We start from the raw sequence: 21,519 nt of genomic DNA on the forward strand, positions 1-21,519 counted from the left end.
CTTAGACCATTAGTGAAGAAGACTAAGAAGAACTTTTGAAAAAACTCAAACTCTTTCATGCTTTCTGAAGAATCTCAGAGACTTTTTAAGGCTTTTTGAAGCTCAGGGACTCTTTTTTTTTTTTTTAAAAGCTTACAGCACCTGGTATTCCCAGGCGGTCTCCCATCCAAGTACTAACCAGGCCCGACCCTGCTTAGCTTCCGAGATCAGACGAGATCGGGCGTGCCCAAGGTGGTATGGCCGTAAGCGAATACTGCTGCCAAAATTGGGCTATTTAAAAGGTTAGACCATTAGTGAAGAAAACTAAGAACAACTTTTGAAAAAACTCAAACTCTTTCATGCTTTCTGAAGAATCTCAGAGACTTTTTAAGGCTTTTTGAAGCTCAGGCACTCTTTTTTTTTTTTTTAAAAGCTTACAGCACCTGGTATTCCCAGGCGGTCTCCCATCCAAGTACTAACCAGGCCCGACCCTGCTTAGCTTCCGAGATCAGACGAGATCGGGCGTGCCCAAGGTGGTATGGACGTAAGCTAAAACTGCTGCCAAAATTGGGCTATTTAAAAGGTTAGACCATTAGTGAAGAAAACTAAGAACAACTTTTGAAAAAACTCAAGCTCTTTCTTGCTTTCTGAAGAATCTCAGAGACTTTTTAAGGCTTTTTGAAGCTCAGGGACTCTTTTTTTTTTTTTTAAAAGCTTACAGCACCTGGTATTCCCAGGCGGTCTCCCATCCAAGTACTAACCAGGCCCGACCCTGCTTAGCTTCCGAGATCAGACGAGATCGGGCGTGCCCAAGGTGGTATGGCCGTAAGCGAAAACTGCTGCCAAAATTGGGCTATTTAAAAGGTTAGACCATTAGTGAAGAAAACTAAGAACAACTTTTGAAAAAACTCAAACTCTTTCATGCTTTCTGAAGAATCTCAGAGACTTTTTAAGGCTTTTTGAAGCTCAGGGACTCTTTTTTTTTTTTTTAAAAGCTTACAGCACCTGGTATTCCCAGGCGGTCTCCCATCCAAGTACTAACCAGGCCCGACCCTGCTTAGCTTCCGAGATCAGACGAGATCGGGCGTGCCCAAGGTGGTATGGCCGTAAGCTAAAACTGCTGCCAAAATTGGGCTATTTAAAAGGTTAGACCATTAGTGAAGAAAACTAAGAACAACTTTTGAAAAAACTCAAGCTCTTTCTTGCTTTCTGAAGAATCTCAGAGACTTTTTAAGGCTTTTTGAAGAAGCTCAGGGACTCTTTTTTTTTTTTCTTAAAAAAGCTTACAACACCTAGTATTCCCATGCGCCCTCCCATCCAAGTACTAACCAGGCCTTATTTAAAAGCTTAGACCATTAGTGAAGAAGACTAAGAAGAACTTTTGAAAAAACTCAAACTCTTTCATGCTTTCTGAAGAATCTCAGAGACTTTTTAAGGCTTTTTGAAGCTCAGGCACTCTTTTTTTTTTTTTTTTTTTTTTTTAAAAGCTTACAGCACCTGGTATTCCCAGGCGGTCTCCCATCCAAGTACTAACCAGGCCCGACCCTGCTTAGCTTCCGAGATCAGACGAGATCGGGCGTGCCCAAGGTGGTATGGCCGTAAGCGAATACTGCTGCCAAAATTGGGCTATTTAAAAGGTTAGACCATTAGTGAAGAAAACTAAGAACAACTTTTGAAAAAACTCAAACTCTTTCATGCTTTCTGAAGAATCTCAGAGACTTTTTAAGGCTTTTTGAAGCTCAGGCACTCTTTTTTTTTTTTTTAAAAGCTTACAGCACCTGGTATTCCCAGGCGGTCTCCCATCCAAGTACTAACCAGGCCCGACCCTGCTTAGCTTCCGAGATCAGACGAGATCGGGCGTGCCCAAGGTGGTATGGACGTAAGCTAAAACTGCTGCCAAAATTGGGCTATTTAAAAGGTTAGACCATTAGTGAAGAAAACTAAGAACAACTTTTGAAAAAACTCAAGCTCTTTCTTGCTTTCTGAAGAATCTCAGAGACTTTTTAAGGCTTTTTGAAGCTCAGGGACTCTTTTTTTTTTTTTTAAAAGCTTACAGCACCTGGTATTCCCAGGCGGTCTCCCATCCAAGTACTAACCAGGCCCGACCCTGCTTAGCTTCCGAGATCAGACGAGATCGGGCGTGCCCAAGGTGGTATGGCCGTAAGCGAAAACTGCTGCCAAAATTGGGCTATTTAAAAGGTTAGACCATTAGTGAAGAAAACTAAGAACAACTTTTGAAAAAACTCAAACTCTTTCATGCTTTCTGAAGAATCTCAGAGACTTTTTAAGGCTTTTTGAAGCTCAGGGACTCTTTTTTTTTTTTTTAAAAGCTTACAGCACCTGGTATTCCCAGGCGGTCTCCCATCCAAGTACTAACCAGGCCCGACCCTGCTTAGCTTCCGAGATCAGACGAGATCGGGCGTGCCCAAGGTGGTATGGCCGTAAGCTAAAACTGCTGCCAAAATTGGGCTATTTAAAAGGTTAGACCATTAGTGAAGAAAACTAAGAACAACTTTTGAAAAAACTCAAGCTCTTTCTTGCTTTCTGAAGAATCTCAGAGACTTTTTAAGGCTTTTTGAAGAAGCTCAGGGACTCTTTTTTTTTTTTCTTAAAAAAGCTTACAACACCTAGTATTCCCATGCGCCCTCCCATCCAAGTACTAACCAGGCCTTATTTAAAAGCTTAGACCATTAGTGAAGAAGACTAAGAAGAACTTTTGAAAAAACTCAAACTCTTTCATGCTTTCTGAAGAATCTCAGAGACTTTTTAAGGCTTTTTGAAGCTCAGGCACTCTTTTTTTTTTTTTTTTTTTTTTTTAAAAGCTTACAGCACCTGGTATTCCCAGGCGGTCTCCCATCCAAGTACTAACCAGGCCCGACCCTGCTTAGCTTCCGAGATCAGACGAGATCGGGCGTGCCCAAGGTGGTATGGCCGTAAGCGAATACTGCTGCCAAAATTGGGCTATTTAAAAGGTTAGACCATTAGTGAAGAAGACTAAGAAGAACTTTTGAAAAAACTCAAACTCTTTCATGCTTTCTGAAGAATCTCAGAGACTTTTTAAGGCTTTTTGAAGCTCAGGGACTCTTTTTTTTTTTTTTTAAAAGCTTACAGCACCTGGTATTCCCAGGCGGTCTCCCATCCAAGTACTAACCAGGCCCGACCCTGCTTAGCTTCCGAGATCAGACGAGATCGGGCGTGCCCAAGGTGGTATGGCCGTAAGCGAATACTGCTGCCAAAATTGGGCTATTTAAAAGGTTAGACCATTAGTGAAGAAAACTAAGAACAACTTTTGAAAAAACTCAAACTCTTTCATGCTTTCTGAAGAATCTCAGAGACTTTTTAAGGCTTTTTGAAGCTCAGGCACTCTTTTTTTTTTTTTTAAAAGCTTACAGCACCTGGTATTCCCAGGCGGTCTCCCATCCAAGTACTAACCAGGCCCGACCCTGCTTAGCTTCCGAGATCAGACGAGATCGGGCGTGCCCAAGGTGGTATGGCCGTAAGCTAAAACTGCTGCCAAAATTGGGCTATTTAAAAGGTTAGACCATTAGTGAAGAAAACTAAGAACAACTTTTGAAAAAACTCAAGCTCTTTCATGCTTTCTGAAGAATCTCAGAGACTTTTTAAGGCTTTTTGAAGAAGCTCAGGGACTCTTTTTTTTTTTTCTTAAAAAAGCTTACAACACCTAGTATTCCCATGCGGCCTCCCATCCAAGTACTAACCAGGCCTTATTTAAAAGCTTAGACCATTAGTGAAGAAGACTAAGAAGAACTTTTGAAAAAACTCAAACTCTTTCATGCTTTCTGAAGAATCTCAGAGACTTTTTAAGGCTTTTTGAAGCTCAGGCACTCTTTTTTTTTTTTTTTTTTTTTTTAAAAGCTTACAGCACCTGGTATTCCCAGGCGGTCTCCCATCCAAGTACTAACCAGGCCCGACCCTGCTTAGCTTCCGAGATCAGACGAGATCAGGCGTGCCCAAGGTGGTATGGCCGTAAGCTAAAACTGCTGCCAAAATTGGGCTATTTAAAAGGTTAGACCATTAGTGAAGAAAACTAAGAACAACTTTTGAAAAAACTCAAGCTCTTTCATGCTTTCTGAAGAATCTCAGAGACTTTTTAAGGCTTTTTGAAGAAGCTCAGGGACTCTTTTTTTTTTTTCTTAAAAAAGCTTACAACACCTAGTATTCCCATGCGGCCTCCCATCCAAGTACTAACCAGGCCTTATTTAAAAGCTTAGACCATTAGTGAAGAAGACTAAGAAGAACTTTTGAAAAAACTCAAACTCTTTCATGCTTTCTGAAGAATCTCAGAGACTTTTTAAGGCTTTTTGAAGCTCAGGGACTCTTTTTTTTTTTTTTAAAAGCTTACAGCACCTGGTATTCCCAGGCGGTCTCCCATCCAAGTACTAACCAGGCCCGACCCTGCTTAGCTTCCGAGATCAGACGAGATCGGGCGTGCCCAAGGTGGTATGGCCGTAAGCGAATACTGCTGCCAAAATTGGGCTATTTAAAAGGTTAGACCATTAGTGAAGAAAACTAAGAACAACTTTTGAAAAAACTCAAACTCTTTCATGCTTTCTGAAGAATCTCAGAGACTTTTTAAGGCTTTTTGAAGCTCAGGCACTCTTTTTTTTTTTTTTAAAAGCTTACAGCACCTGGTATTCCCAGGCGGTCTCCCATCCAAGTACTAACCAGGCCCGACCCTGCTTAGCTTCCGAGATCAGACGAGATCGGGCGTGCCCAAGGTGGTATGGACGTAAGCTAAAACTGCTGCCAAAATTGGGCTATTTAAAAGGTTAGACCATTAGTGAAGAAAACTAAGAACAACTTTTGAAAAAACTCAAGCTCTTTCTTGCTTTCTGAAGAATCTCAGAGACTTTTTAAGGCTTTTTGAAGCTCAGGGACTCTTTTTTTTTTTTTTAAAAGCTTACAGCACCTGGTATTCCCAGGCGGTCTCCCATCCAAGTACTAACCAGGCCCGACCCTGCTTAGCTTCCGAGATCAGACGAGATCGGGCGTGCCCAAGGTGGTATGGCCGTAAGCGAAAACTGCTGCCAAAATTGGGCTATTTAAAAGGTTAGACCATTAGTGAAGAAAACTAAGAACAACTTTTGAAAAAACTCAAACTCTTTCATGCTTTCTGAAGAATCTCAGAGACTTTTTAAGGCTTTTTGAAGCTCAGGGACTCTTTTTTTTTTTTTTAAAAGCTTACAGCACCTGGTATTCCCAGGCGGTCTCCCATCCAAGTACTAACCAGGCCCGACCCTGCTTAGCTTCCGAGATCAGACGAGATCGGGCGTGCCCAAGGTGGTATGGCCGTAAGCTAAAACTGCTGCCAAAATTGGGCTATTTAAAAGGTTAGACCATTAGTGAAGAAAACTAAGAACAACTTTTGAAAAAACTCAAGCTCTTTCTTGCTTTCTGAAGAATCTCAGAGACTTTTTAAGGCTTTTTGAAGAAGCTCAGGGACTCTTTTTTTTTTTTCTTAAAAAAGCTTACAACACCTAGTATTCCCATGCGCCCTCCCATCCAAGTACTAACCAGGCCTTATTTAAAAGCTTAGACCATTAGTGAAGAAGACTAAGAAGAACTTTTGAAAAAACTCAAACTCTTTCATGCTTTCTGAAGAATCTCAGAGACTTTTTAAGGCTTTTTGAAGCTCAGGCACTCTTTTTTTTTTTTTTTTTTTTTTTTAAAAGCTTACAGCACCTGGTATTCCCAGGCGGTCTCCCATCCAAGTACTAACCAGGCCCGACCCTGCTTAGCTTCCGAGATCAGACGAGATCGGGCGTGCCCAAGGTGGTATGGCCGTAAGCGAATACTGCTGCCAAAATTGGGCTATTTAAAAGGTTAGACCATTAGTGAAGAAGACTAAGAAGAACTTTTGAAAAAACTCAAACTCTTTCATGCTTTCTGAAGAATCTCAGAGACTTTTTAAGGCTTTTTGAAGCTCAGGGACTCTTTTTTTTTTTTTTAAAAGCTTACAGCACCTGGTATTCCCAGGCGGTCTCCCATCCAAGTACTAACCAGGCCCGACCCTGCTTAGCTTCCGAGATCAGACGAGATCGGGCGTGCCCAAGGTGGTATGGCCGTAAGCGAATACTGCTGCCAAAATTGGGCTATTTAAAAGGTTAGACCATTAGTGAAGAAAACTAAGAACAACTTTTGAAAAAACTCAAGCTCTTTCATGCTTTCTGAAGAATCTCAGAGACTTTTTAAGGCTTTTTGAAGAAGCTCAGGGACTCTTTTTTTTTTTTCTTAAAAAAGCTTACAACACCTAGTATTCCCATGCGCCCTCCCATCCAAGTACTAACCAGGCCTTATTTAAAAGCTTAGACCATTAGTGAAGAAGACTAAGAAGAACTTTTGAAAAAACTCAAACTCTTTCATGCTTTCTGAAGAATCTCAGAGACTTTTTAAGGCTTTTTGAAGCTCAGGCACTCTTTTTTTTTTTTTTTTTTTTTTTAAAAGCTTACAGCACCTGGTATTCCCAGGCGGTCTCCCATCCAAGTACTAACCAGGCCCGACCCTGCTTAGCTTCCGAGATCAGACGAGATCGGGCGTGCCCAAGGTGGTATGGCCGTAAGCGAATACTGCTGCCAAAATTGGGCTATTTAAAAGGTTAGACCATTAGTGAAGAAGACTAAGAAGAACTTTTGAAAAAACTCAAACTCTTTCATGCTTTCTGAAGAATCTCAGAGACTTTTTAAGGCTTTTTGAAGCTCAGGGACTCTTTTTTTTTTTTTTTAAAAGCTTACAGCACCTGGTATTCCCAGGCGGTCTCCCATCCAAGTACTAACCAGGCCCGACCCTGCTTAGCTTCCGAGATCAGACGAGATCGGGCGTGCCCAAGGTGGTATGGCCGTAAGCGAATACTGCTGCCAAAATTGGGCTATTTAAAAGGTTAGACCATTAGTGAAGAAAACTAAGAACAACTTTTGAAAAAACTCAAACTCTTTCATGCTTTCTGAAGAATCTCAGAGACTTTTTAAGGCTTTTTGAAGCTCAGGCACTCTTTTTTTTTTTTTTAAAAGCTTACAGCACCTGGTATTCCCAGGCGGTCTCCCATCCAAGTACTAACCAGGCCCGACCCTGCTTAGCTTCCGAGATCAGACGAGATCGGGCGTGCCCAAGGTGGTATGGCCGTAAGCTAAAACTGCTGCCAAAATTGGGCTATTTAAAAGGTTAGACCATTAGTGAAGAAAACTAAGAACAACTTTTGAAAAAACTCAAGCTCTTTCATGCTTTCTGAAGAATCTCAGAGACTTTTTAAGGCTTTTTGAAGAAGCTCAGGGACTCTTTTTTTTTTTTCTTAAAAAAGCTTACAACACCTAGTATTCCCATGCGGCCTCCCATCCAAGTACTAACCAGGCCTTATTTAAAAGCTTAGACCATTAGTGAAGAAGACTAAGAAGAACTTTTGAAAAAACTCAAACTCTTTCATGCTTTCTGAAGAATCTCAGAGACTTTTTAAGGCTTTTTGAAGCTCAGGCACTCTTTTTTTTTTTTTTTTTTTTTTTAAAAGCTTACAGCACCTGGTATTCCCAGGCGGTCTCCCATCCAAGTACTAACCAGGCCCGACCCTGCTTAGCTTCCGAGATCAGACGAGATCAGGCGTGCCCAAGGTGGTATGGCCGTAAGCTAAAACTGCTGCCAAAATTGGGCTATTTAAAAGGTTAGACCATTAGTGAAGAAAACTAAGAACAACTTTTGAAAAAACTCAAGCTCTTTCATGCTTTCTGAAGAATCTCAGAGACTTTTTAAGGCTTTTTGAAGAAGCTCAGGGACTCTTTTTTTTTTTTCTTAAAAAAGCTTACAACACCTAGTATTCCCATGCGGCCTCCCATCCAAGTACTAACCAGGCCTTATTTAAAAGCTTAGACCATTAGTGAAGAAGACTAAGAAGAACTTTTGAAAAAACTCAAACTCTTTCATGCTTTCTGAAGAATCTCAGAGACTTTTTAAGGCTTTTTGAAGCTCAGGGACTCTTTTTTTTTTTTTTAAAAGCTTACAGCACCTGGTATTCCCAGGCGGTCTCCCATCCAAGTACTAACCAGGCCCGACCCTGCTTAGCTTCCGAGATCAGACGAGATCGGGCGTGCCCAAGGTGGTATGGCCGTAAGCGAATACTGCTGCCAAAATTGGGCTATTTAAAAGGTTAGACCATTAGTGAAGAAAACTAAGAACAACTTTTGAAAAAACTCAAACTCTTTCATGCTTTCTGAAGAATCTCAGAGACTTTTTAAGGCTTTTTGAAGCTCAGGCACTCTTTTTTTTTTTTTTAAAAGCTTACAGCACCTGGTATTCCCAGGCGGTCTCCCATCCAAGTACTAACCAGGCCCGACCCTGCTTAGCTTCCGAGATCAGACGAGATCGGGCGTGCCCAAGGTGGTATGGACGTAAGCTAAAACTGCTGCCAAAATTGGGCTATTTAAAAGGTTAGACCATTAGTGAAGAAAACTAAGAACAACTTTTGAAAAAACTCAAGCTCTTTCTTGCTTTCTGAAGAATCTCAGAGACTTTTTAAGGCTTTTTGAAGCTCAGGGACTCTTTTTTTTTTTTTTAAAAGCTTACAGCACCTGGTATTCCCAGGCGGTCTCCCATCCAAGTACTAACCAGGCCCGACCCTGCTTAGCTTCCGAGATCAGACGAGATCGGGCGTGCCCAAGGTGGTATGGCCGTAAGCGAAAACTGCTGCCAAAATTGGGCTATTTAAAAGGTTAGACCATTAGTGAAGAAAACTAAGAACAACTTTTGAAAAAACTCAAACTCTTTCATGCTTTCTGAAGAATCTCAGAGACTTTTTAAGGCTTTTTGAAGCTCAGGGACTCTTTTTTTTTTTTTTAAAAGCTTACAGCACCTGGTATTCCCAGGCGGTCTCCCATCCAAGTACTAACCAGGCCCGACCCTGCTTAGCTTCCGAGATCAGACGAGATCGGGCGTGCCCAAGGTGGTATGGCCGTAAGCTAAAACTGCTGCCAAAATTGGGCTATTTAAAAGGTTAGACCATTAGTGAAGAAAACTAAGAACAACTTTTGAAAAAACTCAAGCTCTTTCTTGCTTTCTGAAGAATCTCAGAGACTTTTTAAGGCTTTTTGAAGAAGCTCAGGGACTCTTTTTTTTTTTTCTTAAAAAAGCTTACAACACCTAGTATTCCCATGCGGCCTCCCATCCAAGTACTAACCAGGCCTTATTTAAAAGCTTAGACCATTAGTGAAGAAGACTAAGAAGAACTTTTGAAAAAACTCAAACTCTTTCATGCTTTCTGAAGAATCTCAGAGACTTTTTAAGGCTTTTTGAAGCTCAGGCACTCTTTTTTTTTTTTTTTTTTTTTTTAAAAGCTTACAGCACCTGGTATTCCCAGGCGGTCTCCCATCCAAGTACTAACCAGGCCCGACCCTGCTTAGCTTCCGAGATCAGACGAGATCAGGCGTGCCCAAGGTGGTATGGCCGTAAGCTAAAACTGCTGCCAAAATTGGGCTATTTAAAAGGTTAGACCATTAGTGAAGAAAACTAAGAACAACTTTTGAAAAAACTCAAGCTCTTTCATGCTTTCTGAAGAATCTCAGAGACTTTTTAAGGCTTTTTGAAGAAGCTCAGGGACTCTTTTTTTTTTTTCTTAAAAAAGCTTACAACACCTAGTATTCCCATGCGGCCTCCCATCCAAGTACTAACCAGGCCTTATTTAAAAGCTTAGACCATTAGTGAAGAAGACTAAGAAGAACTTTTGAAAAAACTCAAACTCTTTCATGCTTTCTGAAGAATCTCAGAGACTTTTTAAGGCTTTTTGAAGCTCAGGCACTCTTTTTTTTTTTTTTTTTTTTTTTAAAAGCTTACAGCACCTGGTATTCCCAGGCGGTCTCCCATCCAAGTACTAACCAGGCCCGACCCTGCTTAGCTTCCGAGATCAGACGAGATCGGGCGTGCCCAAGGTGGTATGGCCGTAAGCTAAAACTGCTGCCAAAATTGGGCTATTTAAAAGGTTAGACCATTAGTGAAGAAAACTAAGAACAACTTTTGAAAAAACTCAAGCTCTTTCATGCTTTCTGAAGAATCTCAGAGACTTTTTAAGGCTTTTTGAAGAAGCTCAGGGACTCTTTTTTTTTTTTCTTAAAAAAGCTTACAACACCTAGTATTCCCATGCGGCCTCCCATCCAAGTACTAACCAGGCCTTATTTAAAAGCTTAGACCATTAGTGAAGAAGACTAAGAAGAACTTTTGAAAAAACTCAAACTCTTTCATGCTTTCTGAAGAATCTCAGAGACTTTTTAAGGCTTTTTGAAGCTCAGGGACTCTTTTTTTTTTTTTTAAAAGCTTACAGCACCTGGTATTCCCAGGCGGTCTCCCATCCAAGTACTAACCAGGCCCGACCCTGCTTAGCTTCCGAGATCAGACGAGATCGGGCGTGCCCAAGGTGGTATGGCCGTAAGCGAATACTGCTGCCAAAATTGGGCTATTTAAAAGGTTAGACCATTAGTGAAGAAAACTAAGAACAACTTTTGAAAAAACTCAAACTCTTTCATGCTTTCTGAAGAATCTCAGAGACTTTTTAAGGCTTTTTGAAGCTCAGGCACTCTTTTTTTTTTTTTTAAAAGCTTACAGCACCTGGTATTCCCAGGCGGTCTCCCATCCAAGTACTAACCAGGCCCGACCCTGCTTAGCTTCCGAGATCAGACGAGATCGGGCGTGCCCAAGGTGGTATGGACGTAAGCTAAAACTGCTGCCAAAATTGGGCTATTTAAAAGGTTAGACCATTAGTGAAGAAAACTAAGAACAACTTTTGAAAAAACTCAAGCTCTTTCTTGCTTTCTGAAGAATCTCAGAGACTTTTTAAGGCTTTTTGAAGCTCAGGGACTCTTTTTTTTTTTTTTAAAAGCTTACAGCACCTGGTATTCCCAGGCGGTCTCCCATCCAAGTACTAACCAGGCCCGACCCTGCTTAGCTTCCGAGATCAGACGAGATCGGGCGTGCCCAAGGTGGTATGGCCGTAAGCGAAAACTGCTGCCAAAATTGGGCTATTTAAAAGGTTAGACCATTAGTGAAGAAAACTAAGAACAACTTTTGAAAAAACTCAAACTCTTTCATGCTTTCTGAAGAATCTCAGAGACTTTTTAAGGCTTTTTGAAGCTCAGGGACTCTTTTTTTTTTTTTTAAAAGCTTACAGCACCTGGTATTCCCAGGCGGTCTCCCATCCAAGTACTAACCAGGCCCGACCCTGCTTAGCTTCCGAGATCAGACGAGATCGGGCGTGCCCAAGGTGGTATGGCCGTAAGCGAAAACTGCTGCCAAAATTGGGCTATTTAAAAGGTTAGACCATTAGTGAAGAAAACTAAGAACAACTTTTGAAAAAACTCAAACTCTTTCATGCTTTCTGAAGAATCTCAGAGACTTTTTAAGGCTTTTTGAAGCTCAGGGACTCTTTTTTTTTTTTTTAAAAGCTTACAGCACCTGGTATTCCCAGGCGGTCTCCCATCCAAGTACTAACCAGGCCCGACCCTGCTTAGCTTCCGAGATCAGACGAGATCGGGCGTGCCCAAGGTGGTATGGCCGTAAGCTAAAACTGCTGCCAAAATTGGGCTATTTAAAAGGTTAGACCATTAGTGAAGAAAACTAAGAACAACTTTTGAAAAAACTCAAGCTCTTTCTTGCTTTCTGAAGAATCTCAGAGACTTTTTAAGGCTTTTTGAAGAAGCTCAGGGACTCTTTTTTTTTTTTCTTAAAAAAGCTTACAACACCTAGTATTCCCATGCGCCCTCCCATCCAAGTACTAACCAGGCCTTATTTAAAAGCTTAGACCATTAGTGAAGAAGACTAAGAAGAACTTTTGAAAAAACTCAAACTCTTTCATGCTTTCTGAAGAATCTCAGAGACTTTTTAAGGCTTTTTGAAGCTCAGGCACTCTTTTTTTTTTTTTTTTTTTTTTTTAAAAGCTTACAGCACCTGGTATTCCCAGGCGGTCTCCCATCCAAGTACTAACCAGGCCCGACCCTGCTTAGCTTCCGAGATCAGACGAGATCGGGCGTGCCCAAGGTGGTATGGCCGTAAGCGAATACTGCTGCCAAAATTGGGCTATTTAAAAGGTTAGACCATTAGTGAAGAAAACTAAGAACAACTTTTGAAAAAACTCAAACTCTTTCATGCTTTCTGAAGAATCTCAGAGACTTTTTAAGGCTTTTTGAAGCTCAGGCACTCTTTTTTTTTTTTTTAAAAGCTTACAGCACCTGGTATTCCCAGGCGGTCTCCCATCCAAGTACTAACCAGGCCCGACCCTGCTTAGCTTCCGAGATCAGACGAGATCGGGCGTGCCCAAGGTGGTATGGACGTAAGCTAAAACTGCTGCCAAAATTGGGCTATTTAAAAGGTTAGACCATTAGTGAAGAAAACTAAGAACAACTTTTGAAAAAACTCAAGCTCTTTCTTGCTTTCTGAAGAATCTCAGAGACTTTTTAAGGCTTTTTGAAGCTCAGGGACTCTTTTTTTTTTTTTTAAAAGCTTACAGCACCTGGTATTCCCAGGCGGTCTCCCATCCAAGTACTAACCAGGCCCGACCCTGCTTAGCTTCCGAGATCAGACGAGATCGGGCGTGCCCAAGGTGGTATGGCCGTAAGCGAAAACTGCTGCCAAAATTGGGCTATTTAAAAGGTTAGACCATTAGTGAAGAAAACTAAGAACAACTTTTGAAAAAACTCAAACTCTTTCATGCTTTCTGAAGAATCTCAGAGACTTTTTAAGGCTTTTTGAAGCTCAGGGACTCTTTTTTTTTTTTTTAAAAGCTTACAGCACCTGGTATTCCCAGGCGGTCTCCCATCCAAGTACTAACCAGGCCCGACCCTGCTTAGCTTCCGAGATCAGACGAGATCGGGCGTGCCCAAGGTGGTATGGCCGTAAGCTAAAACTGCTGCCAAAATTGGGCTATTTAAAAGGTTAGACCATTAGTGAAGAAAACTAAGAACAACTTTTGAAAAAACTCAAGCTCTTTCTTGCTTTCTGAAGAATCTCAGAGACTTTTTAAGGCTTTTTGAAGAAGCTCAGGGACTCTTTTTTTTTTTTCTTAAAAAAGCTTACAACACCTAGTATTCCCATGCGCCCTCCCATCCAAGTACTAACCAGGCCTTATTTAAAAGCTTAGACCATTAGTGAAGAAGACTAAGAAGAACTTTTGAAAAAACTCAAACTCTTTCATGCTTTCTGAAGAATCTCAGAGACTTTTTAAGGCTTTTTGAAGCTCAGGCACTCTTTTTTTTTTTTTTTTTTTTTTTAAAAGCTTACAGCACCTGGTATTCCCAGGCGGTCTCCCATCCAAGTACTAACCAGGCCCGACCCTGCTTAGCTTCCGAGATCAGACGAGATCGGGCGTGCCCAAGGTGGTATGGCCGTAAGCGAATACTGCTGCCAAAATTGGGCTATTTAAAAGGTTAGACCATTAGTGAAGAAGACTAAGAAGAACTTTTGAAAAAACTTTAACTCTTTCATGCTTTCTGAAGAATCTCAGAGACTTTTTAAGGCTTTTTGAAGCTCAGGGACTCTTTTTTTTTTTTTTAAAAGCTTACAGCACCTGGTATTCCCAGGCGGTCTCCCATCCAAGTACTAACCAGGCCCGACCCTGCTTAGCTTCCGAGATCAGACGAGATCGGGCGTGCCCAAGGTGGTATGGCCGTAAGCGAATACTGCTGCCAAAATTGGGCTATTTAAAAGGTTAGACCATTAGTGAAGAAAACTAAGAACAACTTTTGAAAAAACTCAAACTCTTTCATGCTTTCTGAAGAATCTCAGAGACTTTTTAAGGCTTTTTGAAGCTCAGGCACTCTTTTTTTTTTTTTTAAAAGCTTACAGCACCTGGTATTCCCAGGCGGTCTCCCATCCAAGTACTAACCAGGCCCGACCCTGCTTAGCTTCCGAGATCAGACGAGATCGGGCGTGCCCAAGGTGGTATGGCCGTAAGCTAAAACTGCTGCCAAAATTGGGCTATTTAAAAGGTTAGACCATTAGTGAAGAAAACTAAGAACAACTTTTGAAAAAACTCAAGCTCTTTCATGCTTTCTGAAGAATCTCAGAGACTTTTTAAGGCTTTTTGAAGAAGCTCAGGGACTCTTTTTTTTTTTTCTTAAAAAAGCTTACAACACCTAGTATTCCCATGCGGCCTCCCATCCAAGTACTAACCAGGCCTTATTTAAAAGCTTAGACCATTAGTGAAGAAGACTAAGAAGAACTTTTGAAAAAACTCAAACTCTTTCATGCTTTCTGAAGAATCTCAGAGACTTTTTAAGGCTTTTTGAAGCTCAGGCACTCTTTTTTTTTTTTTTTTTTTTTTTAAAAGCTTACAGCACCTGGTATTCCCAGGCGGTCTCCCATCCAAGTACTAACCAGGCCCGACCCTGCTTAGCTTCCGAGATCAGACGAGATCAGGCGTGCCCAAGGTGGTATGGCCGTAAGCTAAAACTGCTGCCAAAATTGGGCTATTTAAAAGGTTAGACCATTAGTGAAGAAAACTAAGAACAACTTTTGAAAAAACTCAAGCTCTTTCATGCTTTCTGAAGAATCTCAGAGACTTTTTAAGGCTTTTTGAAGAAGCTCAGGGACTCTTTTTTTTTTTTCTTAAAAAAGCTTACAACACCTAGTATTCCCATGCGGCCTCCCATCCAAGTACTAACCAGGCCTTATTTAAAAGCTTAGACCATTAGTGAAGAAGACTAAGAAGAACTTTTGAAAAAACTCAAACTCTTTCATGCTTTCTGAAGAATCTCAGAGACTTTTTAAGGCTTTTTGAAGCTCAGGGACTCTTTTTTTTTTTTTTAAAAGCTTACAGCACCTGGTATTCCCAGGCGGTCTCCCATCCAAGTACTAACCAGGCCCGACCCTGCTTAGCTTCCGAGATCAGACGAGATCGGGCGTGCCCAAGGTGGTATGGCCGTAAGCGAATACTGCTGCCAAAATTGGGCTATTTAAAAGGTTAGACCATTAGTGAAGAAGACTAAGAAGAACTTTTGAAAAAACTTTAACTCTTTCATGCTTTCTGAAGAATCTCAGAGACTTTTTAAGGCTTTTTGAAGCTCAGGGACTCTTTTTTTTTTTTTTAAAAGCTTACAGCACCTGGTATTCCCAGGCGGTCTCCCATCCAAGTACTAACCAGGCCCGACCCTGCTTAGCTTCCGAGATCAGACGAGATCGGGCGTGCCCAAGGTGGTATGGCCGTAAGCGAATACTGCTGCCAAAATTGGGCTATTTAAAAGGTTAGACCATTAGTGAAGAAAACTAAGAACAACTTTTGAAAAAACTCAAACTCTTTCATGCTTTCTGAAGAATCTCAGAGACTTTTTAAGGCTTTTTGAAGCTCAGGCACTCTTTTTTTTTTTTTTAAAAGCTTACAGCACCTGGTATTCCCAGGCGGTCTCCCATCCAAGTACTAACCAGGCCCGACCCTGCTTAGCTTCCGAGATCAGACGAGATCGGGCGTGCCCAAGGTGGTATGGCCGTAAGCTAAAACTGCTGCCAAAATTGGGCTATTTAAAAGGTTAGACCATTAGTGAAGAAAACTAAGAACAACTTTTGAAAAAACTCAAGCTCTTTCATGCTTTCTGAAGAATCTCAGAGACTTTTTAAGGCTTTTTGAAGAAGCTCAGGGACTCTTTTTTTTTTTTCTTAAAAAAGCTTACAACACCTAGTATTCCCATGCGGCCTCCCATCCAAGTACTAACCAGGCCTTATTTAAAAGCTTAGACCATTAGTGAAGAAGACTAAGAAGAACTTTTGAAAAAACTCAAACTCTTTCATGCTTTCTGAAGAATCTCAGAGACTTTTTAAGGCTTTTTGAAGCTCAGGCACTCTTTTTTTTTTTTTTTTTTTTTTTAAAAGCTTACAGCACCTGGTATTCCCAGGCGGTCTCCCATCCAAGTACTAACCAGGCCCGACCCTGCTTAGCTTCCGAGATCAGACGAGATCAGGCGTGCCCAAGGTGGTATGGCCGTAAGCTAAAACTGCTGCCAAAATTGGGCTATTTAAAAGGTTAGACCATTAGTGAAGAAAACTAAGAACAACTTTTGAAAAAACTCAAGCTCTTTCATGCTTTCTGAAGAATCTCAGAGACTTTTTAAGGCTTTTTGAAGAAGCTCAGGGACTCTTTTTTTTTTTTCTTAAAAAAGCTTACAACACCTAGTATTCCCATGCGGCCTCCCATCCAAGTACTAACCAGGCCTTATTTAAAAGCTTAGACCATTAGTGAAGAAGACTAAGAAGAACTTTTGAAAAAACTCAAACTCTTTCATGCTTTCTGAAGAATCTCAGAGACTTTTTAAGGCTTTTTGAAGCTCAGGCACTCTTTTTTTTTTTTTTTTTTTTTTAAAAGCTTACAGCACCTGGTATTCCCAGGCGGTCTCCCATCCAAGTACTAACCAGGCCCGACCCTGCTTAGCTTCCGAGATCAGACGAGATCGGGCGTGCCCAAGGTGGTATGGCCGTAAGCGAAAACTGCTGCCAAAATTGGGCTATTTAAAAGGTTAGACCATTAGTGAAGAAAACTAAGAACAACTTTTGAAAAAACTCAAACTCTTTCATGCTTTCTGAAGAATCTCAGAGACTTTTTAAGGCTTTTTGAAGCTCAGGGACTCTTTTTTTTTTTTTAAAAGCTTACAGCACCTGGTATTCCCAGGCGGTCTCCCATCCAAGTACTAACCAGGCCCGACCCTGCTTAGCTTCCGAGATCAGACGAGATCGGGCGTGCCCAAGGTGGTATGGCCGTAAGCGAATACTGCTGCCAAAATTGGGCTATTTAAAAGGTTAGACCATTAGTGAAGAAGACTAAGAAGAACTTTTGAAAAAACTCAAACTCTTTCATGCTTTCTGAAGAATCTCAGAGACTTTTTAAGGCTTTTTGAAGCTCAGGGACTCTTTTTTTTTTTTTAAAAGCTTACAGCACCTGGTATTCCCAGGCGGTCTCCCATCCAAGTACTAACCAGGCCCGACCCTGCTTAGCTTCCGAGATCAGACGAGATCGGGCGTGCCCAAGGTGGTATGGCCGTAAGCGAATACTGCTGCCAAAATTGGGCTATTTAAAAGGTTAGACCATTAGTGAAGAAAACTAAGAACAACTTTTGAAAAAACTCAAACTCTTTCATGCTTTCTGAAGAATCTCAGAGACTTTTTAAGGCTTTTTGAAGCTCAGGCACTCTTTTTTTTTTTTTTAAAAGCTTACAGCACCTGGTATTCCCAGGCGGTCTCCCATCCAAGTACTAACCAGGCCCGACCCTGCTTAGCTTCCGAGATCAGACGAGATCGGGCGTGCCCAAGGTGGTATGGCCGTAAGCTAAAACTGCTGCCAAAATTGGGCTATTTAAAAGGTTAGACCATTAGTGAAGAAAACTAAGAACAACTTTTGAAAAAACTCAAGCTCTTTCATGCTTTCTGAAGAATCTCAGAGACTTTTTAAGGCTTTTTGAAGAAGCTCAGGGACTCTTTTTTTTTTTCTTAAAAAAGCTTACAACACCTAGTATTCCCATGCGGCCTCCCATCCAAGTACTAACCAGGCCTTATTTAAAAGCTTAGACCATTAGTGAAGAAGACTAAGAAGAACTTTTGAAAAAACTCAAACTCTTTCATGCTTTCTGAAGAATCTCAGAGACTTTTTAAGGCTTTTTGAAGCTCAGGCACTCTTTTTTTTTTTTTTTTTTTTTTTAAAAGCTTACAGCACCTGGTATTCCCAGGCGGTCTCCCATCCAAGTACTAACCAGGCCCGACCCTGCTTAGCTTCCGAGATCAGACGAGATCGGGCGTGCCCAAGGTGGTATGGCCGTAAGCTAAAACTGCTGCCAAAATTGGGCTATTTAAAAGGTTAGACCATTAGTGAAGAAAACTAAGAACAACTTTTGAAAAAACTCAAGCTCTTTCATGCTTTCTGAAGAATCTCAGAGACTTTTTAAGGCTTTTTGAAGAAGCTCAGGGACTCTTTTTTTTTTTTCTTAAAAAAGCTTACAACACCTAGTATTCCCATGCGGCCTCCCATCCAAGTACTAACCAGGCCTTATTTAAAAGCTTAGACCATTAGTGAAGAAGACTAAGAAGAACTTTTGAAAAAACTCAAACTCTTTCATGCTTTCTGAAGAATCTCAGAGACTTTTTAAGGCTTTTTGAAGCTCAGGGACTCTTTTTTTTTTTTTTAAAAGCTTACAGCACCTGGTATTCCCAGGCGGTCTCCCATCCAAGTACTAACCAGGCCCGACCCTGCTTAGCTTCCGAGATCAGACGAGATCGGGCGTGCCCAAGGTGGTATGGCCGTAAGCGAATACTGCTGCCAAAATTGGGCTATTTAAAAGGTTAGACCATTAGTGAAGAAAACTAAGAACAACTTTTGAAAAAACTCAAACTCTTTCATGCTTTCTGAAGAATCTCAGAGACTTTTTAAGGCTTTTTGAAGCTCAGGCACTCTTTTTTTTTTTTTTAAAAGCTTACAGCACCTGGTATTCCCAGGCGGTCTCCCATCCAAGTACTAACCAGGCCCGACCCTGCTTAGCTTCCGAGATCAGACGAGATCGGGCGTGCCCAAGGTGGTATGGCCGTAAGCTAAAACTGCTGCCAAAATTGGGCTATTTAAAAGGTTAGACCATTAGTGAAGAAAACTAAGAACAACTTTTGAAAAAACTCAAGCTCTTTCTTGCTTTCTGAAGAATCTCAGAGACTTTTTAAGGCTTTTTGAAGCTCAGGGACTCTTTTTTTTTTTTTTAAAAGCTTACAGCACCTGGTATTCCCAAGCGGTCTCCCATCCAAGTACTAACCAGGCCCGACCCTGCTTAGCTTCCGAGATCAGACGAGATCGGGCGTGCCCAAGGTGGTATGGCCGTAAGCGAAAACTGCTGCCAAAATTGGGCTATTTAAAAGGTTAGACCATTAGTGAAGAAAACTAAGAACAACTTTTGAAAAAACTCAAACTCTTTCATGCTTTCTGAAGAATCTCAGAGACTTTTTAAGGCTTTTTGAAGCTCAGGGACTCTTTTTTTTTTTTTTAAAAGCTTACAGCACCTGGTATTCCCAGGCGGTCTCCCATCCAAGTACTAACCAGGCCCGACCCTGCTTAGCTTCCGAGATCAGACGAGATCGGGCGTGCCCAAGGTGGTATGGCCGTAAGCTAAAACTGCTGCCAAAATTGGGCTATTTAAAAGGTTAGACCATTAGTGAAGAAAACTAAGAACAACTTTTGAAAAAACTCAAGCTCTTTCTTGCTTTCTGAAGAATCTCAGAGACTTTTTAAGGCTTTTTGAAGAAGCTCAGGGACTCTTTTTTTTTTTTCTTAAAAAAGCTTACAACACCTAGTATTCCCATGCGCCCTCCCATCCAAGTACTAACCAGGCCTTATTTAAAAGCTTAGACCATTAGTGAAGAAGACTAAGAAGAACTTTTGAAAAAACTCAAACTCTTTCATGCTTTCTGAAGAATCTCAGAGACTTTTTAAGGCTTTTTGAAGCTCAGGCACTCTTTTTTTTTTTTTTTTTTTTTTTTAAAAGCTTACAGCACCTGGTATTCCCAGGCGGTCTCCCATCCAAGTACTAACCAGGCCCGACCCTGCTTAGCTTCCGAGATCAGACGAGATCAGGCGTGCCCAAGGTGGTATGGCCGTAAGCTAAAACTGCTGCCAAAATTGGGCTATTTAAAAGGTTAGACCATTAGTGAAGAAAACTAAGAACAACTTTTGAAAAAACTCAAGCTCTTTCATGCTTTCTGAAGAATCTCAGAGACTTTTTAAGGCTTTTTGAAGAAGCTCAGGGACTCTTTTTTTTTTTTCTTAAAAAAGCTTACAACACCTAGTATTCCCATGCGGCCTCCCATCCAAGTACTAACCAGGCCTTATTTAAAAGCTTAGACCATTAGTGAAGAAGACTAAGAAGAACTTTTGAAAAAACTCAAACTCTTTCATGCTTTCTGAAGAATCTCAGAGACTTTTTAAGGCTTTTTGAAGCTCAGGCACTCTTTTTTTTTTTTTTTTTTTTTTTAAAAGCTTACAGCACCTGGTATTCCCAGGCGGTCTCCCATCCAAGTACTAACCAGGCCCGACCCTGCTTAGCTTCCGAGATCAGACGAGATCGGGCGTGCCCAAGGTGGTATGGCCGTAAGCGAAAACTGCTGCCAAAATTGGGCTATTTAAAAGGTTAGACCATTAGTGAAGAAAACTAAGAACAACTTTTGAAAAAACTCAAACTCTTTCATGCTTTCTGAAGAATCTCAGAGACTTTTTAAGGCTTTTTGAAGCTCAGGGACTCTTTTTTTTTTTTTAAAAGCTTACAGCACCTGGTATTCCCAGGCGGTCTCCCATCCAAGTACTAACCAGGCCCGACCCTGCTTAGCTTCCGAGATCAGACGAGATCGGGCGTGCCCAAGGTGGTATGGCCGTAAGCGAATACTGCTGCCAAAATTGGGCTATTTAAAAGGTTAGACCATTAGTGAAGAAAACTAAGAACAACTTTTGAAAAAACTCAAGCTCTTTCTTGCTTTCTGAAGAATCTCAGAGACTTTTTAAGGCTTTTTGAAGCTCAGGGACTCTTTTTTTTTTTTTTAAAAGCTTACAGCACCTGGTATTCCCAGGCGGTCTCCCATCCAAGTACTAACCAGGCCCGACCCTGCTTAGCTTCCGAGATCAGACGAGATCGGGCGTGCCCAAGGTGGTATGGCCGTAAGCGAAAACTGCTGCCAAAATTGGGCTATTTAAAAGGTTAGACCATTAGTGAAGAAAACTAAGAACAACTTTTGAAAAAACTCAAACTCTTTCATGCTTTCTGAAGAATCTCAGAGACTTTTTAAGGCTTTTTGAAGCTCAGGCACTCTTTTTTTTTTTTTTAAAAGCTTACAGCACCTGGTATTCCCAGGCGGTCTCCCATCCAAGTACTAACCAGGCCCGACCCTGCTTAGCTTCCGAGATCAGACGAGATCGGGCGTGCCCAAGGTGGTATGGCCGTAAGCTAAAACTGCTGCCAAAATTGGGCTATTTAAAAGGTTAGACCATTAGTGAAGAAAACTAAGAACAACTTTTGAAAAAACTCAAGCTCTTTCTTGCTTTCTGAAGAATCTCAGAGACTTTTTAAGGCTTTTTGAAGAAGCTCAGGGACTCTTTTTTTTTTTTCTTAAAAAAGCTTACAACACCTAGTATTCCCATGCGCCCTCCCATCCAAGTACTAACCAGGCCTTATTTAAAAGCTTAGACCATTAGTGAAGAAGACTAAGAAGAACTTTTGAAAAAACTCAAACTCTTTCATGCTTTCTGAAGAATCTCAGAGACTTTTTAAGGCTTTTTGAAGCTCAGGCACTCTTTTTTTTTTTTTTTTTTTTTTTTAAAAGCTTACAGCACCTGGTATTCCCAGGCGGTCTCCCATCCAAGTACTAACCAGGCCCGACCCTGCTTAGCTTCCGAGATCAGACGAGATCAGGCGTGCCCAAGGTGGTATGGCCGTAAGCTAAAACTGCTGCCAAAATTGGGCTATTTAAAAGGTTAGACCATTAGTGAAGAAAACTAAGAACAACTTTTGAAAAAACTCAAGCTCTTTCATGCTTTCTGAAGAATCTCAGAGA

General features: G+C 41.2%; 60 non-coding genes across 60 annotated transcripts; all 60 read right to left on the reverse strand.

The window, feature by feature from the left end:
- Positions 1-129: 129 nt before the first annotated feature.
- LOC143704850 (5S ribosomal RNA) lies at positions 130-248 on the reverse strand. Its single transcript, XR_013191790.1, has one exon. It is a non-coding gene; the product is annotated as a 5S ribosomal RNA (ribosomal RNA).
- Positions 249-410: 162 nt separating this feature from the next.
- On the reverse strand, positions 411-529 carry LOC143704718 (5S ribosomal RNA). The gene has a single exon (XR_013191663.1). It is a non-coding gene; the product is annotated as a 5S ribosomal RNA (ribosomal RNA).
- Positions 530-691: 162 nt separating this feature from the next.
- On the reverse strand, positions 692-810 carry LOC143704862 (5S ribosomal RNA). Its single transcript, XR_013191803.1, has one exon. It is a non-coding gene; the product is annotated as a 5S ribosomal RNA (ribosomal RNA).
- Positions 811-972: 162 nt separating this feature from the next.
- LOC143704874 (5S ribosomal RNA) lies at positions 973-1,091 on the reverse strand. Its single transcript, XR_013191815.1, has one exon. It is a non-coding gene; the product is annotated as a 5S ribosomal RNA (ribosomal RNA).
- A 373-nt stretch (positions 1,092-1,464) lies between these two features.
- LOC143704886 (5S ribosomal RNA) lies at positions 1,465-1,583 on the reverse strand. Its single transcript, XR_013191827.1, has one exon. It is a non-coding gene; the product is annotated as a 5S ribosomal RNA (ribosomal RNA).
- A 162-nt stretch (positions 1,584-1,745) lies between these two features.
- LOC143704719 (5S ribosomal RNA) lies at positions 1,746-1,864 on the reverse strand. The gene has a single exon (XR_013191664.1). It is a non-coding gene; the product is annotated as a 5S ribosomal RNA (ribosomal RNA).
- Positions 1,865-2,026: 162 nt separating this feature from the next.
- Positions 2,027-2,145, reverse strand: LOC143704898 (5S ribosomal RNA). Its single transcript, XR_013191839.1, has one exon. It is a non-coding gene; the product is annotated as a 5S ribosomal RNA (ribosomal RNA).
- A 162-nt stretch (positions 2,146-2,307) lies between these two features.
- Positions 2,308-2,426, reverse strand: LOC143704910 (5S ribosomal RNA). The gene has a single exon (XR_013191850.1). It is a non-coding gene; the product is annotated as a 5S ribosomal RNA (ribosomal RNA).
- Positions 2,427-2,799: 373 nt separating this feature from the next.
- Positions 2,800-2,918, reverse strand: LOC143704922 (5S ribosomal RNA). Its single transcript, XR_013191862.1, has one exon. It is a non-coding gene; the product is annotated as a 5S ribosomal RNA (ribosomal RNA).
- Positions 2,919-3,081: 163 nt separating this feature from the next.
- On the reverse strand, positions 3,082-3,200 carry LOC143704935 (5S ribosomal RNA). The gene has a single exon (XR_013191873.1). It is a non-coding gene; the product is annotated as a 5S ribosomal RNA (ribosomal RNA).
- A 162-nt stretch (positions 3,201-3,362) lies between these two features.
- LOC143704947 (5S ribosomal RNA) lies at positions 3,363-3,481 on the reverse strand. The gene has a single exon (XR_013191885.1). It is a non-coding gene; the product is annotated as a 5S ribosomal RNA (ribosomal RNA).
- A 372-nt stretch (positions 3,482-3,853) lies between these two features.
- LOC143704688 (5S ribosomal RNA) lies at positions 3,854-3,972 on the reverse strand. The gene has a single exon (XR_013191635.1). It is a non-coding gene; the product is annotated as a 5S ribosomal RNA (ribosomal RNA).
- A 363-nt stretch (positions 3,973-4,335) lies between these two features.
- Positions 4,336-4,454, reverse strand: LOC143704959 (5S ribosomal RNA). The gene has a single exon (XR_013191897.1). It is a non-coding gene; the product is annotated as a 5S ribosomal RNA (ribosomal RNA).
- Positions 4,455-4,616: 162 nt separating this feature from the next.
- On the reverse strand, positions 4,617-4,735 carry LOC143704720 (5S ribosomal RNA). Its single transcript, XR_013191665.1, has one exon. It is a non-coding gene; the product is annotated as a 5S ribosomal RNA (ribosomal RNA).
- A 162-nt stretch (positions 4,736-4,897) lies between these two features.
- Positions 4,898-5,016, reverse strand: LOC143704972 (5S ribosomal RNA). Its single transcript, XR_013191911.1, has one exon. It is a non-coding gene; the product is annotated as a 5S ribosomal RNA (ribosomal RNA).
- Positions 5,017-5,178: 162 nt separating this feature from the next.
- Positions 5,179-5,297, reverse strand: LOC143704984 (5S ribosomal RNA). The gene has a single exon (XR_013191922.1). It is a non-coding gene; the product is annotated as a 5S ribosomal RNA (ribosomal RNA).
- Positions 5,298-5,670: 373 nt separating this feature from the next.
- Positions 5,671-5,789, reverse strand: LOC143704996 (5S ribosomal RNA). The gene has a single exon (XR_013191933.1). It is a non-coding gene; the product is annotated as a 5S ribosomal RNA (ribosomal RNA).
- Positions 5,790-5,951: 162 nt separating this feature from the next.
- Positions 5,952-6,070, reverse strand: LOC143705007 (5S ribosomal RNA). Its single transcript, XR_013191944.1, has one exon. It is a non-coding gene; the product is annotated as a 5S ribosomal RNA (ribosomal RNA).
- A 372-nt stretch (positions 6,071-6,442) lies between these two features.
- On the reverse strand, positions 6,443-6,561 carry LOC143705019 (5S ribosomal RNA). Its single transcript, XR_013191955.1, has one exon. It is a non-coding gene; the product is annotated as a 5S ribosomal RNA (ribosomal RNA).
- Positions 6,562-6,724: 163 nt separating this feature from the next.
- LOC143705031 (5S ribosomal RNA) lies at positions 6,725-6,843 on the reverse strand. Its single transcript, XR_013191966.1, has one exon. It is a non-coding gene; the product is annotated as a 5S ribosomal RNA (ribosomal RNA).
- A 162-nt stretch (positions 6,844-7,005) lies between these two features.
- Positions 7,006-7,124, reverse strand: LOC143705043 (5S ribosomal RNA). The gene has a single exon (XR_013191977.1). It is a non-coding gene; the product is annotated as a 5S ribosomal RNA (ribosomal RNA).
- Positions 7,125-7,496: 372 nt separating this feature from the next.
- On the reverse strand, positions 7,497-7,615 carry LOC143704689 (5S ribosomal RNA). Its single transcript, XR_013191636.1, has one exon. It is a non-coding gene; the product is annotated as a 5S ribosomal RNA (ribosomal RNA).
- Positions 7,616-7,978: 363 nt separating this feature from the next.
- Positions 7,979-8,097, reverse strand: LOC143705054 (5S ribosomal RNA). Its single transcript, XR_013191989.1, has one exon. It is a non-coding gene; the product is annotated as a 5S ribosomal RNA (ribosomal RNA).
- Positions 8,098-8,259: 162 nt separating this feature from the next.
- Positions 8,260-8,378, reverse strand: LOC143704723 (5S ribosomal RNA). The gene has a single exon (XR_013191667.1). It is a non-coding gene; the product is annotated as a 5S ribosomal RNA (ribosomal RNA).
- Positions 8,379-8,540: 162 nt separating this feature from the next.
- LOC143705066 (5S ribosomal RNA) lies at positions 8,541-8,659 on the reverse strand. The gene has a single exon (XR_013192000.1). It is a non-coding gene; the product is annotated as a 5S ribosomal RNA (ribosomal RNA).
- A 162-nt stretch (positions 8,660-8,821) lies between these two features.
- On the reverse strand, positions 8,822-8,940 carry LOC143705077 (5S ribosomal RNA). Its single transcript, XR_013192011.1, has one exon. It is a non-coding gene; the product is annotated as a 5S ribosomal RNA (ribosomal RNA).
- A 372-nt stretch (positions 8,941-9,312) lies between these two features.
- Positions 9,313-9,431, reverse strand: LOC143704691 (5S ribosomal RNA). The gene has a single exon (XR_013191637.1). It is a non-coding gene; the product is annotated as a 5S ribosomal RNA (ribosomal RNA).
- A 372-nt stretch (positions 9,432-9,803) lies between these two features.
- On the reverse strand, positions 9,804-9,922 carry LOC143705089 (5S ribosomal RNA). The gene has a single exon (XR_013192023.1). It is a non-coding gene; the product is annotated as a 5S ribosomal RNA (ribosomal RNA).
- Positions 9,923-10,285: 363 nt separating this feature from the next.
- On the reverse strand, positions 10,286-10,404 carry LOC143705101 (5S ribosomal RNA). The gene has a single exon (XR_013192034.1). It is a non-coding gene; the product is annotated as a 5S ribosomal RNA (ribosomal RNA).
- Positions 10,405-10,566: 162 nt separating this feature from the next.
- LOC143704724 (5S ribosomal RNA) lies at positions 10,567-10,685 on the reverse strand. The gene has a single exon (XR_013191668.1). It is a non-coding gene; the product is annotated as a 5S ribosomal RNA (ribosomal RNA).
- A 162-nt stretch (positions 10,686-10,847) lies between these two features.
- LOC143705112 (5S ribosomal RNA) lies at positions 10,848-10,966 on the reverse strand. Its single transcript, XR_013192045.1, has one exon. It is a non-coding gene; the product is annotated as a 5S ribosomal RNA (ribosomal RNA).
- A 162-nt stretch (positions 10,967-11,128) lies between these two features.
- On the reverse strand, positions 11,129-11,247 carry LOC143705123 (5S ribosomal RNA). Its single transcript, XR_013192057.1, has one exon. It is a non-coding gene; the product is annotated as a 5S ribosomal RNA (ribosomal RNA).
- Positions 11,248-11,409: 162 nt separating this feature from the next.
- Positions 11,410-11,528, reverse strand: LOC143705134 (5S ribosomal RNA). Its single transcript, XR_013192068.1, has one exon. It is a non-coding gene; the product is annotated as a 5S ribosomal RNA (ribosomal RNA).
- Positions 11,529-11,901: 373 nt separating this feature from the next.
- Positions 11,902-12,020, reverse strand: LOC143705146 (5S ribosomal RNA). Its single transcript, XR_013192080.1, has one exon. It is a non-coding gene; the product is annotated as a 5S ribosomal RNA (ribosomal RNA).
- Positions 12,021-12,182: 162 nt separating this feature from the next.
- LOC143704725 (5S ribosomal RNA) lies at positions 12,183-12,301 on the reverse strand. The gene has a single exon (XR_013191669.1). It is a non-coding gene; the product is annotated as a 5S ribosomal RNA (ribosomal RNA).
- Positions 12,302-12,463: 162 nt separating this feature from the next.
- LOC143705158 (5S ribosomal RNA) lies at positions 12,464-12,582 on the reverse strand. Its single transcript, XR_013192091.1, has one exon. It is a non-coding gene; the product is annotated as a 5S ribosomal RNA (ribosomal RNA).
- Positions 12,583-12,744: 162 nt separating this feature from the next.
- On the reverse strand, positions 12,745-12,863 carry LOC143705169 (5S ribosomal RNA). The gene has a single exon (XR_013192102.1). It is a non-coding gene; the product is annotated as a 5S ribosomal RNA (ribosomal RNA).
- Positions 12,864-13,235: 372 nt separating this feature from the next.
- On the reverse strand, positions 13,236-13,354 carry LOC143705180 (5S ribosomal RNA). Its single transcript, XR_013192113.1, has one exon. It is a non-coding gene; the product is annotated as a 5S ribosomal RNA (ribosomal RNA).
- Positions 13,355-13,516: 162 nt separating this feature from the next.
- LOC143705192 (5S ribosomal RNA) lies at positions 13,517-13,635 on the reverse strand. Its single transcript, XR_013192126.1, has one exon. It is a non-coding gene; the product is annotated as a 5S ribosomal RNA (ribosomal RNA).
- Positions 13,636-13,797: 162 nt separating this feature from the next.
- LOC143705205 (5S ribosomal RNA) lies at positions 13,798-13,916 on the reverse strand. The gene has a single exon (XR_013192138.1). It is a non-coding gene; the product is annotated as a 5S ribosomal RNA (ribosomal RNA).
- A 372-nt stretch (positions 13,917-14,288) lies between these two features.
- On the reverse strand, positions 14,289-14,407 carry LOC143704692 (5S ribosomal RNA). Its single transcript, XR_013191638.1, has one exon. It is a non-coding gene; the product is annotated as a 5S ribosomal RNA (ribosomal RNA).
- Positions 14,408-14,770: 363 nt separating this feature from the next.
- On the reverse strand, positions 14,771-14,889 carry LOC143705216 (5S ribosomal RNA). Its single transcript, XR_013192149.1, has one exon. It is a non-coding gene; the product is annotated as a 5S ribosomal RNA (ribosomal RNA).
- A 162-nt stretch (positions 14,890-15,051) lies between these two features.
- LOC143705228 (5S ribosomal RNA) lies at positions 15,052-15,170 on the reverse strand. Its single transcript, XR_013192160.1, has one exon. It is a non-coding gene; the product is annotated as a 5S ribosomal RNA (ribosomal RNA).
- Positions 15,171-15,332: 162 nt separating this feature from the next.
- Positions 15,333-15,451, reverse strand: LOC143705239 (5S ribosomal RNA). The gene has a single exon (XR_013192171.1). It is a non-coding gene; the product is annotated as a 5S ribosomal RNA (ribosomal RNA).
- Positions 15,452-15,823: 372 nt separating this feature from the next.
- Positions 15,824-15,942, reverse strand: LOC143704693 (5S ribosomal RNA). Its single transcript, XR_013191639.1, has one exon. It is a non-coding gene; the product is annotated as a 5S ribosomal RNA (ribosomal RNA).
- A 371-nt stretch (positions 15,943-16,313) lies between these two features.
- LOC143705251 (5S ribosomal RNA) lies at positions 16,314-16,432 on the reverse strand. The gene has a single exon (XR_013192182.1). It is a non-coding gene; the product is annotated as a 5S ribosomal RNA (ribosomal RNA).
- A 161-nt stretch (positions 16,433-16,593) lies between these two features.
- LOC143704568 (5S ribosomal RNA) lies at positions 16,594-16,712 on the reverse strand. Its single transcript, XR_013191522.1, has one exon. It is a non-coding gene; the product is annotated as a 5S ribosomal RNA (ribosomal RNA).
- Positions 16,713-16,873: 161 nt separating this feature from the next.
- Positions 16,874-16,992, reverse strand: LOC143704580 (5S ribosomal RNA). Its single transcript, XR_013191533.1, has one exon. It is a non-coding gene; the product is annotated as a 5S ribosomal RNA (ribosomal RNA).
- A 162-nt stretch (positions 16,993-17,154) lies between these two features.
- On the reverse strand, positions 17,155-17,273 carry LOC143704591 (5S ribosomal RNA). Its single transcript, XR_013191544.1, has one exon. It is a non-coding gene; the product is annotated as a 5S ribosomal RNA (ribosomal RNA).
- A 371-nt stretch (positions 17,274-17,644) lies between these two features.
- Positions 17,645-17,763, reverse strand: LOC143704603 (5S ribosomal RNA). Its single transcript, XR_013191555.1, has one exon. It is a non-coding gene; the product is annotated as a 5S ribosomal RNA (ribosomal RNA).
- Positions 17,764-18,126: 363 nt separating this feature from the next.
- On the reverse strand, positions 18,127-18,245 carry LOC143704615 (5S ribosomal RNA). The gene has a single exon (XR_013191566.1). It is a non-coding gene; the product is annotated as a 5S ribosomal RNA (ribosomal RNA).
- A 162-nt stretch (positions 18,246-18,407) lies between these two features.
- Positions 18,408-18,526, reverse strand: LOC143704628 (5S ribosomal RNA). Its single transcript, XR_013191578.1, has one exon. It is a non-coding gene; the product is annotated as a 5S ribosomal RNA (ribosomal RNA).
- Positions 18,527-18,688: 162 nt separating this feature from the next.
- Positions 18,689-18,807, reverse strand: LOC143704679 (5S ribosomal RNA). Its single transcript, XR_013191626.1, has one exon. It is a non-coding gene; the product is annotated as a 5S ribosomal RNA (ribosomal RNA).
- A 162-nt stretch (positions 18,808-18,969) lies between these two features.
- On the reverse strand, positions 18,970-19,088 carry LOC143704639 (5S ribosomal RNA). The gene has a single exon (XR_013191589.1). It is a non-coding gene; the product is annotated as a 5S ribosomal RNA (ribosomal RNA).
- A 373-nt stretch (positions 19,089-19,461) lies between these two features.
- Positions 19,462-19,580, reverse strand: LOC143704694 (5S ribosomal RNA). Its single transcript, XR_013191640.1, has one exon. It is a non-coding gene; the product is annotated as a 5S ribosomal RNA (ribosomal RNA).
- Positions 19,581-19,952: 372 nt separating this feature from the next.
- Positions 19,953-20,071, reverse strand: LOC143704651 (5S ribosomal RNA). Its single transcript, XR_013191600.1, has one exon. It is a non-coding gene; the product is annotated as a 5S ribosomal RNA (ribosomal RNA).
- Positions 20,072-20,232: 161 nt separating this feature from the next.
- LOC143704663 (5S ribosomal RNA) lies at positions 20,233-20,351 on the reverse strand. The gene has a single exon (XR_013191611.1). It is a non-coding gene; the product is annotated as a 5S ribosomal RNA (ribosomal RNA).
- Positions 20,352-20,513: 162 nt separating this feature from the next.
- On the reverse strand, positions 20,514-20,632 carry LOC143704675 (5S ribosomal RNA). Its single transcript, XR_013191622.1, has one exon. It is a non-coding gene; the product is annotated as a 5S ribosomal RNA (ribosomal RNA).
- A 162-nt stretch (positions 20,633-20,794) lies between these two features.
- On the reverse strand, positions 20,795-20,913 carry LOC143704686 (5S ribosomal RNA). Its single transcript, XR_013191633.1, has one exon. It is a non-coding gene; the product is annotated as a 5S ribosomal RNA (ribosomal RNA).
- Positions 20,914-21,286: 373 nt separating this feature from the next.
- LOC143704695 (5S ribosomal RNA) lies at positions 21,287-21,405 on the reverse strand. The gene has a single exon (XR_013191641.1). It is a non-coding gene; the product is annotated as a 5S ribosomal RNA (ribosomal RNA).
- Between the last annotated feature and the right edge of the window lie 114 nt (positions 21,406-21,519).

This window comes from Siphateles boraxobius, unplaced genomic scaffold, assembly GCF_051911475.1.
Source record: "Siphateles boraxobius isolate OS27281-9 unplaced genomic scaffold, OSU_SipBor_1 390, whole genome shotgun sequence".
Classification (NCBI taxonomy): Eukaryota; Metazoa; Chordata; class Actinopteri; order Cypriniformes; family Leuciscidae; genus Siphateles; species Siphateles boraxobius.